This window comes from Arvicola amphibius, chromosome 12 (genome assembly GCF_903992535.2).
Source record: "Arvicola amphibius chromosome 12, mArvAmp1.2, whole genome shotgun sequence".
Lineage (NCBI taxonomy): Eukaryota > Metazoa > Chordata > Mammalia > Rodentia > Cricetidae > Arvicola > Arvicola amphibius.
This window is the reverse complement of record NC_052058.2, coordinates 100,289,839-100,303,266: the sequence shown is the minus strand read 5'-3', so window position 1 is coordinate 100,303,266 and position 13,428 is coordinate 100,289,839. Positions and strand designations below refer to the sequence as shown.

Sequence of the window (13,428 nt, the reverse complement as noted above, 5' to 3'; positions counted from 1 at the left end):
CTATTTCAATTTCAACCAACGACTCCAACTTTTTTTTTTTTAATGGAAAAAGGGAGATGTCAGGGTCTTACTATATACCCAGGTTGGCCTGGAACTCCTGCCTCAACATTCCAAACTGCTGAAATTACAGGCATGTGAGATGTGCCTAACTCTCTGGGATTTTCAATTTTTACATAAGTGAAGGAAAAAAAACAGATCCCCTATAAAAGAACATACGCCATATTGCTGTCAATAACAGCCATTAAAAGACAATGAAATTTTCTATGCGCAAAAAACTAACATTCATATTAGACAGAAAAAACAAAAACAAAGCATCCCATGACTCAAAAGATTTAAAATCCATACAACTTCCACCTTAAAGACATTCCAATATAGGAAACTGAGCAAGGAAAAACAGACATTTGAAATTACAGTATTGTTGTCGTTGTTGTTGTTACTATTATGGAGATTTCTCTGTACAGTCATGGCTATTCTGGAACTCTCTCTCTACAGAACAGGCTGGCCTTACAATCAGATATCTGTCTGCCTTTTTGAAACACAAAACAAAATATACTTAAGGATCTGAAATTATACAAAGTATGTTCTCTGAGAACAGGAGACCTAAACTATAAATTAACAATAGAAAATCTACAAACACAAAGAAAGTAAATGGCATACTTCTAAGTACACATGGACTAACAAAGAAATATTGAGGGAACCCAAAAGACACACAGAAATAAGCAAAACAAAAAATACAATAGAGCAAAATTTGTGGGTTACAAATATAGCACCACTAATTAGGGAAATGTATAAAACTGTATGTATATAACAAAAAAAATTAGACATGCCTTAAATCAATAATCTAATCTCCTTAAGAACTTGGACAGAGAAAAGCCTAATGAAAACCACAGCAAATGGGGGTAGGAAATGAAAAAGAACAATATTTAAAGACTCCTATATAGCCATCCAAAATAAAATCAACAGGACCCAAAGTAGATTCTTTTAAAAGATCTATGAACAAAGATTAAAAAAAAGAAAAAAAATTAACATGAGAAATAAAACGGAGGCCACCACCTGAACCTTGTAGACATCAAAATAATACTGTAAACAATTTACACATAGTGCAATAATTTGACACATATAGTGGTTCTAGTCTTCAAAAGGTTCAAAATATCAGTTTAATTAATCACTTTAAGGGACCATTGAAATAGCGCTGCAGCTATTTTTAAATTTTAATTCAAAGATGCCCTCTGGTCTTTTTTTTATTATTTTTCTCAGCTCCTCTCCCTCCCCATTCCTATCTACCCTCTCCAGTGACCCCCACCCTCCCAATTTACTCAAGAGATCTTGTCTTTTTTCTCTTTCCTTTGTAGATCCATGTATGTCTCTCTTAGTGTTCTCTTAGTTGTACAGGTTGTCTGGTGTTGTGGAGAGTAGGCTGTTTTTTTTCTTTGCTTTATGTGTAGAAGGTACTTATGAGTGAGTATTTATTATATTTTTCGTTTTGGGTCTGGGTTAGGTTTTTCCTAGATCCATCCATTTGCACGCAAATTCCAAGATGTCATCCCTCCCCCCATCTCTGTAGTACTCCATTGTGTAAATGTACCCATTTTTTTTTAATCCATTCTTCAGTTAAGGGGCATCTAGGTTGTTTCCAGGTTCTGGCTATGACGAACAAGGCTGCTATGAACATAGTTGAGCACATGTTCTTGTGGTATGATTGAGCATCCTTTGGCTATATACCCAACAGTGGTATTGCTAGGTCTTGAGGAAGGTTGTTTTCTAATTTTCTGAGAAATCGCCATACTGACTTCTAAAGTGGCTGCACCAGCTTGCACTCCCACCAGTAATGGAAGAGCATTGTATTTATCCCACATCCTCTTCAGCATAAGTTGTCATCAGTGTTTTTGATCTTGGCCATTCTGGCTGGTGTAAGATGGGATCTCAGAGTTGTTGTGATGTACAGTTCTCTGATGGCTAAGGACATTGAGCATTTCCTTAAGTGTTTTTCAGCCATTTTAGTTTACTCTGTTGAGAGTTCTCTGTTTAGGTCCGTACCCCATTTTTTTTACTGGATTGTTTGTTCTTTTGATGTCAAGTTTCTTGAGTTCTTTGTATATTCTGGAGATCAGTCCTTTATCTGATATGGGGTTGGCAAAGGTCTTTCCATTCTGTAGGCTACCGTTTTCTCTTGCTGACCATGGTCTTTGCTTTACAGGAGCTTCTCAGGTTCAGGAGGTCCCATTTATTAATTGTTGTTCTCAGTGTCAGTGTTACTGGGGTTATATTTAGGAAGTGGTCTCCTGTGCAAATGCATTCAAGTGTACTTCCCACTTTCTATTCTATGAGGTGTAGTTGGTTTTATGCTGAGGTCATTGATTCATTCAGACTTAAGTTTTATAACTATCGATAAATATGGATCTATTTTCATTTTTCTACATTTGATATCCAGGTAAGCCAGCAAAATTTGTTGAATACCCTTTCTTTTTTCCATTTTATATTTTTTGCCTCTTTGTCAAAAATCTGGTGTACATAGGTGTGTGGATTGTTGTCAGGGTCTTCAATTCGGTTCCATTGGTCCTCCTGTCTGTTTTTATGCCAATACCAGGCTGTTTTCATTACTGTAGCTCCATACTAGAGTTTGAAGTCAGGGACTGTGATACCTTCAGAAGTTCCTTTATTGTACAGGATTGTTTTGGCTATCCTGGGATTTTTTTTTCAATATGAAGTTGAGGTTTTTTCTTTCTTTCTTTTTTTTTTTTTTTTTTTTTTGAGGTCTGTGAAGAATTTTGATGGGCATTGCAATGAATCTGTAGATTGTTTTTAGTAAAATTGCCTCCCCCCTTTTTTTGTGTTTTTCGAGACAGGGTTTCTCTGTAGCTTTGGAGCCTTTTCTGGAAATAGCTCTTGGAGACTAGGTTGGCCTCGAACTTACAAAGATCCACCTGCCTCTACTTTTACTAAGCTAATTCTATCTACCCAAGATCATGGGAAATCTTTCCATTTTCTGGTGTCTTCTTCAATTTCTTTCTCCAAAGATTTAAAGTTCTTGTCATACAGGTCTTTTACTTGTTTGGTTAGAGTTACTTCCAAGATATTTTATATTATCTGTGGCTCTTGTGAATATAGTATTTTATATTATCTGATTTCTTTCTCAGCCCACTTATCAGCTGTATAAATGAGGGCTACTGATCTTTTTGAGTTAATCTTTTATCCTGCCACATTACTGAAGGTGTTTATGAGTTGTAAGAGTTCCATGGCAGAATTTTTGCAGTCACTTATATATACTATCATATCATCAGCAAATAACGAGAGTTTTACTTCTTCTTTTCTGATTTGTATCCCCTTGATCTCCTTTTGATGTCTTATTGCTCTAGCTACAACTTCAAGTACTATATTGAATAGATATGGAGAGAGTAGACAACCTTGTCTTGTTCCTGATTTCAGTGGGATCTCTGGGAGTTTCTCTCATTTAGTTTGATGTTGGCTGTTGGCTTGCTGTATATTGCCTTTATTATGTTTAGGTATGTTTCTTGTATTCCTGCTCTCTCCAAGACCTTTATCATGAAGGGAGGTTGTATTTTGTCAAAGGCTTTTTCAGCATCTAATAAAATGATCATGAGGGTTTTTTTTTTTCAGTTTGTTTACAGGGTGGATTACACTGACAGATTTTCATATGCTGAACCATCCCTGCATCTCTGGGATGAAGCCTACTTAGTCATGGTGGATGATTTTTTTGATGTGTTCCTGGAATTGGTTTGCCAGTATTTTATTGAATACTTCTGCATCAATGTTCATGAGTGACATTGGTCTGTATTCTCTTTCTTAGTAGTGTCTTTGTGTGGTTTGGTATCAGGGTAACTGTAGCCTCATAGAAGGAGTTTGGAATATTCCTTCTGTTTCTATTGTGTGGAACAATTTAAGGATTATTGGTATTAGTTTTTCTTTTAAAATCTTTTAGAATTCTGCACTAAAACCATCTGGTTGTTGTTGCTTTTGTTTTTTGTTTTTTATTTATTTTTGGTTGAGGGACTTTTGATAATTGCTTCTATTTCCTTAGCGGTTTATAAGTCTATTTAATTTGCCTATCTGGTCTTGATTTAATTTTGGTAAGTGGTTATTATCCATAAAATTGACCATTTCCTTTAAGTTTTCCAATTCTGTGGAGTACAGGTTTTCAAAATATGACCTAATGATTCTCTGGATTTCCTTCATGTCTGTTGTTACATCCGCTTTTTCATTTCTGATTTTGTTAATTTGAATATTCTCTCTCTGCCTTTTGGTTACTTTGGATAAGGGTTTGTCTATTTTGTTGATTTTCTTGAAGAACCAACTCTTTGTCTGATTGATTCTTTGTATTGTTTTCTTTGTTTCTATGCTGTTGATTTCAGCTCTCAATTTGATTATTTCATGTCCTCTAGTCGTCCTGGGTGAGTTAGCTTCTCTTAATTCTAGAGCTTTCAGGTGTTTTATTAACTTGCTAGTGTGGGATTTTTTTCCAGCTTCTTTATGTAGGCATTTAGTGCTATGAACTTTCCTGTTAACACTGCTTTCATTGTGTCCCATAAGTTTGCGTATATTGTGCAGTCACTGCAGTTGAATTTTCAGAAGTCTTTATTTCTTCATTGACCCATTGGTGGTTTAGGTGAGCAGTGTTCAATTTCCATGAGTTTGTGAGCTTTCTGAAATTAGTGTTGGTGTTGAACTCTAACTTTAAGCCATGGTGATCCGATAAGATACATGGGGTTATTCTAATTTGTTTTATATCTGTTGAGGTTTGCTCTGTTACCAAGTATGTGGTCAATTTTTGAGAAGGTTCTATAGGGTGCTGAGAAGAAGGTATATTCTTTTATGTTGTATGGAATTTCTACAGATATCTGTTAAGTCCATTTGAGTTATAACATCTGTTAGTTCCCTTATTTCTGTTAAGTTTGTCTGGCAGACCTGTCCAGTTGTGAGAAGGGAGTGTTGAAGTCTCCCACTATTAGTGTGTGGGGCTTAATGTATGATTTAAGCTTTAGTAATGTTTCTTTTACATTTGAGGGTATCCTTGTATTGGGGGCATAGAAGTTCAGAATTGAGATTTCCTCTTGATGGATTTTTTTCAGAGACAAATATGAAATGTCCTTCTTTCTCTTGATTGATTTTAGTTTGAAGTCTATTTTGTTAGATATTAGGATAGTTACACCAGCTTGTTTCTTGGGTCCATTTGGTTGAAAGCTTTTTTCCCCCCAACCCTTTCTCTGAGGTGATGTCTATCTTTGGGGTTGAGGTGTGTTTTTTGTCTGCAGCAAAAGGATAGATTCTGTTTTCATATCCAATCTGTTAGCCTGTGTCTTTCTATAGGTGAGTTGAGTCCATGTATATTAAGGGATATTAATGACCAGTGACTGCTAGTTCATGTCACTTTAGTTTTTGTTGTTGGTGATGTTATTATGTGTGCTTTTCCCTTCTTTGGGATTTGCTGCTGTGAGATCATCTATCATCTGTATTTTTATGGATGTGGTTGGTTTCATTAGGTTGGAGTTTTCCTTCTAGTACTTGCCTTCTAATGTAGAGCTGGATTTGTGACTAGGTATTGGTTAAATCTTGTTCTATAATAGAATATAGTATTTTCTTTGTCTATGGTGATTACAAATTTTTGCTGAGTATAGTTGTCTGGGCTGGCATCCATGGTCTCTTAATGTATGCATAATGCTTGACCTGGATCTTCTAGCTTTCATTGCTTCCATTGAGAAGTAGAATGTAATTCTAATAGGTCTGCCTTTATATGTTACTTGGCCTTTTTCCTTTGTAGCTCTTAATATTCTTTCTTTACTTTGTATGTTTAGTGGTTTGATCATTGTGTAGCAAGGGGACTCTTTTTGGTCCAGTCTATTTGGTGTTCTGTATGCTTCTTGTACCTTCATGGGCATATCCTTATTTAGGTCGGGAAAGTTTTCTTCTATGATTTTGTTGAATATATTTTCTGTGCCTTTGAACTGGACTTCTTCTATTCCTATTATTCTTAGGTCTTTTTATGGTGTTCCATATTTGTGGATAGTTTCTGTTAAGCTTTTGTTAGATTTAACATTTTCTTTGACAGATAAATCTATTTCCTCTATCGTATCTTCAATGCCTGAGACTCTTCCATCTTTTGTATTCTGCTGTTTATGATTGTATTTGTGGCTCCTGATCATTTACTCTTATTGTCCATTTCCAGAGCTTCCTCTTTATTGTTTTTTTTTTAATTCTATTTTCTTTATTGTCTCTTTCGGGTTTCAAGTCTTGAATCGTTTCTTTCACCTGTTTGATTGCTTTTTCTTGGTTTTAAGAGATTTGTTGATTTCTTCTAAATTTTTATTTGTTTTTTCCTCCACTTCTATTAGGGAATTTTTCATTTACTCTTTAAGGGCCTCAAACATTTTCCTAAAGTTATTTTTTAGGTCATTGTCTTCTGCTTCACCTGTGTTGGGTGTTGAAGACTTGCTGTTGTTGAGCCATTAGTTTTTGGTGGTACTCTTTGTATGGTTGAATGTGTTTTTACCTTGTTGTCTACCCATCTTTTCCTACAACTGGTGCAGTTGGGTCTGTGTCTCCAGTCGTTACTTCTCCAGATGCCAGTGGATCCAAGTCTCAGATGGTTGCTCCTCATAGTGAATTGGGGGCCAGAGTTCAGGTCACACCTGGTGACCTGGGAAGTCAGGTCTGCTCGTGCTGGCTCCCACAGAGATCGGGCAGGGGTGAGGTGGGGTTGGGAGGGGGGTGTCTTCCTTGCCTGCTGGCTCTGGCGGAGGTCAGATGGGCTGTGGACCTTCCATGCCTGTTGGGTCCAGCAGAGGTCAGGCGGGTGACTGTGGAAAACTAGAACTGATTTCACTCCTTCAGTCCTCTCTGAACTGTTCTTAAAGCAACTGTACAATCACGACAGCTGTCCTGGTCATACAGAATCTCTATTGTTGTCTTTTAATACCCTGAGGAAAATATCATTCAGAGCTCAGCTTTGGAAAGTGTTAACATCCAGAATGCAGACATCAACTTCTACCTCAGTACGAAATGGTGATCCTGCTTCCAAGAATCTCAGAATGAGACTGTGCCCTATGGTCTTTTTAAGAGGTTACTATTTAAGGGACAACTAGCACTGTCTCTACACAATCTCACAGGAAGCACACAGGGCAGCACTTAAATTTTATTAGCGTTCTACTCAAAACACGAAAGGCATACAGAAGAATTCATCAATGCTTGAAAGAACTGTCCAAGAAGTGTTTCATTCCTGAACTGCAGACAGGCTTATAGTAACAACTGATCAATGTCATTTACCATATTAACTGAGTAAGGAAGAAAAACCACATAAGTTTTTCAAACAATGCAGAAAGGCACTGATTAAAATGTACTACATTTTTATGATAAAAATTCTCAAAACAAAACAAAACAAAAAACAAAGTAAAGGGTCCTTTCTCAACATGATTAAGGGTATCTAGAAACACAGTCTATATGACTACCTATCCTAATTAATTTAATAGTTACAGTCTAAACATTTTCACCCAAAAATCAGGAACAAAGCAATTAATTCAGTGAAAGAGTGAGTGGTGAATGGTGGGGTGTATAAAGAAAGAAATAAAACTAGCCATATCTGCAGATTACGTGATGTACACATAGAATACATGGAGTTAAGTTTCAAATATAACCCCATGTATAAAAGCTAAACAAAAAAATAAAATGTACAAATATAACAAAACATTTACAGAATATTATGCTAAAAACTACAAAAGGCAAGCTGAAGAGATGCTCAGTGAGGTGAGATGTCCTACCAAGCATGCCGACTTGAAGGGTTATCGCCTTACTGGAAGACGTGAATTTTAAATTATGTTTTCCATTGAATATTTCTGTAGGTACTTCTCTGTAAGTACTCTTGAATTTAGTGTATTTTACTCTTCAAACAAGAATTTTAGCCATTTAAATCATATAGTCTGAAGATTGTTGGTAGTATGTTTAAAATGTAATTTTGAAAATTCTTGAAATACCTGGGAATAATGATTTATTGTCCGGGAATGTCAGAAAGTAACATGCCAGGAATTTGGGGTTTTTTTTTTTTTTATTTTCCTTCTTTTGAGACAGGTTCTCACTGTTGTAATCCTAGTTGGCCTAGAACCCTCTATGTAGAACAGGACAGCCTTAATCTTAGAGATCCTGTCTGTCTCTGTTCATAGAATGCTGGTATTAAAGGTGTGCACCATCACACTTTTGTTTCCCACAAATACACAAAAACATTAATAAACTATGTATTTGGTATCACATCTAAGACTAGTTCCTCAATCTTAGATACTAAACGTTTTCTTCTAAAAAATTCCACAGTTTTGGTTCTATGTTTAAATCTGGTTCAGAGTTCTTCTGAATATAAAATGAGAGGTAGTGTGGACTGAGGCTCATTTGTTTGTGTGTATACACACACACACACATACATACACACACACTCTATCATTGTAGAAATGCCCCCCCTTCCATTTGTTTGGGGATCAAGTGTGTGTGTGTGTCATGACGCACATGCAGAGGTCAGAGAACAATCTGCAGCACCAGATGCTCTCCTTCCACCATGTGGAATCTGGTGAGTTATCAACTTTGCAGCATGTACTTTCACCTACTAAGCTATCCAATACCCAATAATATCATTATTTTTGTTTTATATTCAAATGTACTGATTGAGTCAGACTTAAATGTAAAATCTAAACTACGAAACTCACACAGATACACAGAGACACAAGTAGATATAATTTAAAAATATATCTTTAAAAACATTTACATTGTATCAGGTATAAATAATATACAGAAGACTTAAAAGTATACAAAGAGATATAAGCTGGTTTTATGCAAATATTACATCATCTTACATAAAGAACTTGAGACACCATGGAATTTTTCCACATACACAATTAAATATCCTAGTATAAATAGGGGCAAAATGATAATAACAACTGTTACTGCGTAAGTATAACTAGAACATGGAAAAAACTTGAAAGTAATTATAAGCTACCATTTGTTGGATTCTAATCTTTAAAATTTCCAAATTTTAAATACAAAAAGTAGTAATCTGAAAGGCAACTCTCACGTTTAGTACATCCAACTTTATATACAGAAAATAAGAAAAGATGGAGGAAGCATTTCTTAAAGGTGAAGTAAGTCTGCTGAAAATCCAGTTCTCCATTAAAATAAAAGAGCATGGTAAAATATCAAAATAAACATTTTCAAAGGTATGGAAATTAACAAAAAGGTTGCTTGTTACACCATGAAGAGCTTTATTTTAAAACAAACAACTGAATCTCACTAAGAAGAAACACTGTATCATTTTAATGGGATTTCTACCCAATTTCCTTGTCCCAATAATGTAGGTCCTTTTGATAGAAAAGCAACTCTGGCCAGAGAAGCAAATAGACTGATTGCAGAGCTTCACCTCCCCCTCTGGTCCTCCAAATCCAGTTCCTTAAACTTAACAGAAGCTCTGTAGAATACCTGCTGTAGTCCCCCACTCCCAGTGGATCACTTAGATCTTCCTCTCCTAACCTCTCTCACTCCCCTATAAGAACTACACCTAACTTCTCAAGAGACTCAAAAGGCTAGAAGGACTGCACAGATTGCTACAGTCTCTAAGAAACCGCAGGTGCCAGCCCAGATTATTATACCTAGCAAAACTTTCGATTACAGTAGATGGAGAAATAAGACATGCCATAATAAAACCAAATTTAAGTGTTATCTATCTATAAATCTAGCCCTACAAAAGGCACTAGAAAGGAAATTCTAAAGAGGTTAACTACACTCAAGAAAACACAGGGAATAATTCCATTCAGCAAATCAAAAGCATAGAACCTTCACCTGGCATTGGATGGAGAAAATGACAGAGCCCCACATGGGACACCGGACTGAGCTCACAAGGTCCTGATGAGGAGCAAAAGGAGGGAGATCATGAGCAAGGAAGTCAGGACCGTGAGGAGTGCGTGTACCCATTGAGACGGTGGGACAGATCTAACGGGAGACCACCAAGTCCAGTTGGAATGGGACTGATGGAACAGGGGACCAAACCGGACTCTCTGAATGTGGCTGACGGTGGAGGAGGACTGAGAAACCAAGGACAACGGCGATGAGCATGAAATCTACAGCATGGACGGGCTCACTGTGAGCCTTGTCAGTTTGGTTGCTCACCTTCCTGGACTTGGGGGGAGCTGGGAGGACCTTGGACTTGGCATGGTGAGGGGAGCCCTGATGACTCTTTGTCTAGGAGAGGGGTGAAGTGGGGGTATGGGTGGAGGGGAGGGGAGGGAGGGGGGGAGGAGGAGGGGAGGACATGGAAATTTTTAATAAAAAAAATGAGAGAAAAAAAGAAAAAAAGCACAAACACACAGAACACACACATACACACATGCACAACCCTACCAAAATAACAAGAATCAACAAACACTGCTCATTGATATTCTCAGCATCAATGGTCACAACTATCCAATAAAAAGATACAGACTAGGGAACTGTAGAGATGGCTCAGTGGTTAAAAGTACTACCTGCCCTTCCAAAGGTCCTGAGTTCAAGTCCCAGCAACAACTATCTGTATGCCCTCTTCTGGCCTACAGACATACATGTAGGCAGAACACTTTATTTAGAAAAAGATACAGACTAACAGAAGGAATGCAAAAACGGGATCCATTCTTCTGCTGCACCCAAGAAACACACTTTAACATTAAGAAATCAAGGATAGACATCACCTCAGGATAAAAAGATAGAAAAAGGTATTCCAAGCAAAGGAACCTAAGAATCAAGCTGGTGTAGCCATTTTAATATCTGACAAATCAGATTACAAATCAAACTAATCAGAAAAGATAGGGAAGAGCATTACATACTCAAAGGGGGAAAAACTTTAAGAGGACACTGAAATTCTTAAGATTTTGGTACCAAACACAAGGTCAAACATAAAAATAAAAAAAAAAAAATCTAGTACACTTTAAATAAGGTTTTGATACTTACACAGTGCTAATGGGAAATTTCAATACCCAACTCTCACCAATAGACCAGTCACCCAGACAAAAACTACACGGAGAAATGCTGGAGCTGACATATAAACCAAATGAGCCTAATAGATATTTACAGACCATTTCACCCACATTCAAAAAACTATACCTTCTTCTCAGAACCTAGGGGTACTTCCTCCAAAATTGACCACATGCTTGGATACAAAGCAAGTCTGAAAAGACATTAGAAAACTGAAATAACCCCCTGCATCCTATCAGACCACCACAGATTAAAGCTGGATAGCAACAGAAACAACAGAAGGCTTACAAACTCATGGAAACTGAAAAAATCATTACTGAATGAAAAATGAGTCTAGAGAGAAATCACTAAAATAAATAAACTTTATAGAATTAAATGACGATGAATACACAGTATACTCAAACTTATGGGACACAAGGGGCAAATTCACAGCACTAAGTGCCTACATTTAAAAAAAACTGGCAAAAAAACCTGGCAAAATCTCATACTAATAACTTAACAATATACCTGAACATACTAGAACAAAAAGAAGAAATCACAGCCCAAAGAAATAGACAGCAGGAAAGAAACTGAAGACTGAATAAATGAAAACACAACAAGTAAAAAAATTAGAAAGAGTCAATGAAACAAAGAATAGGTACTTTAAGAAATTCAGTAAGGTTGACAAACCTTTATCTAAATTAAACAAAGGCAGATAGAGAAGATCCAAATTCACAACGTTAGAAATGAAATGGAGGACATAACAACAGACACAAAGAAAATCCTGAGAATTATAAGGACATACTTTAAACCTGTACTCCATCAAACTGGAAAATCTAAAGGAAAGGGATAATTTTCATATACCATGCACTAAACAAGATCACATAAGCAATTTAAACATATAACCTCTAATGATATAGAAGCAGCTATTAACAGTTTCCCAACCAAAAACAAAACAAAGAACCCACCCACCCACCCACACAAACAGAGACAGATGGTTTTAGCATGGGATTCTTCCAGACTTTCAAAGAAGCATTAATACCAAACTCCTCAAATTATTCCACAAGATAGAAACAGAACAAACATCGCCCAGTTCATTTTATGAGACCACAGTTACCCTGATAACAAAACCACATAAAGACCCAACAAAAAGAATTGCAGAACAATGTCCCTATGAGCATAGATGCAAAAATACTCAATAAAATACTTGCAAAGCAATTCCAAAAGCACATCAAAAAGATGCATCTACCATGATCTTCATCCCAGAGATTCAGGGATTATTCAACATACATAAATGGATAAATATACTCCACCACAGAAACAAACTGAAAGACAAAAAAAAAAAAAACAAAAAAAAAAAAACAAAAAAAAAACACATGATCATCTCATTAGAAGTAGAAAAGGCCTTTTGACTAAATCTAACATCCCTTAATGATAAAAGTCCTGGAAAGATTAGGGATACAAGGTACATGCTTCAACACAATGAAGGCAGTTTACAGCAAGCCCATAGCCAGCATCAATTGAAATGGAGAGAAATTCAAAGTAATTTTACTAAAATCAGGAACAGGGTAAGGCTGTCCACTCTCTCCATAACTATTGATTATAGTACTTTCTGAAGTCATAGCTAACTAAAGGAGATAATGGAAGGAGATCACAGGGATACAAATTGGAAAGGAAAAAAAACTAAGTATCTTTATTTCCAGTTGATATAACAGTATACATAAGTGACCCAAAAAATTCCACTAGAAAACAAAACATTTTTTAGCAAAGTAGCTGGATACAAATTAATTCACAAAAATTATAGCCCACCTGTATACAAATAACAGTTTGAGAAAGTAATCAGGAAAACATCTTTCACAATAGCCTCAAATATTATTATAATATATAATTTGGGGTAACTAAGCAAGCAAGTGAAAGACCTGGAATAAAAACTTCAAGACATTGAAGAAAGAAACTGAAGACATCAGAAGATGGAAAAATCCCCCATGTTCATGGGTCAGTGTGATTAATAAATATGGCCATCCTACCAAAAACAATCTACAAGTTCAGTGCACCATTAAAATCCCAACACAATCCTTCACAGATTTTGAAAGGACAATTTTAAATTCATATGGAAACACAATAAACCCAGGACAGCTAAAACAACTCTGAATAATAAAAGAACTGCGGGAGGTAACTCTGTTCATGATTTCAAATAGTACAACAAAGCTATCTGTACTTAATTTAAAAAAAAAAAAAAAAAACAGTATGGTATTGGCACACAAAACAGACATGCCGATCAATGGGAATCAACCTGAAGACCCAGACATGAATCCACAAGCCTATGAATACCTGATATATTTTTTAATATAAAGAAGTCAGAAACCCACACTGGAAAACAGAAAGCATCTTCAAATGGTGCTGGGCAGCTGGGCGGTGGTGGCGCACACCTTTAATCCCAGCACTCGGGAGGCAGAGGCA

The 13,428-nt window shown here is 36.4% G+C and overlaps 1 protein-coding gene across 1 annotated transcript in view; it reads right to left on the bottom strand.

Annotated features, from left to right (window-relative positions):
* The window catches only part of Ptpn4 (protein tyrosine phosphatase non-receptor type 4), a 177,079-nt gene that overhangs the window by 136,815 nt on the left and 26,836 nt on the right, over positions 1-13,428 (bottom strand). The window lies entirely within an intron of this gene.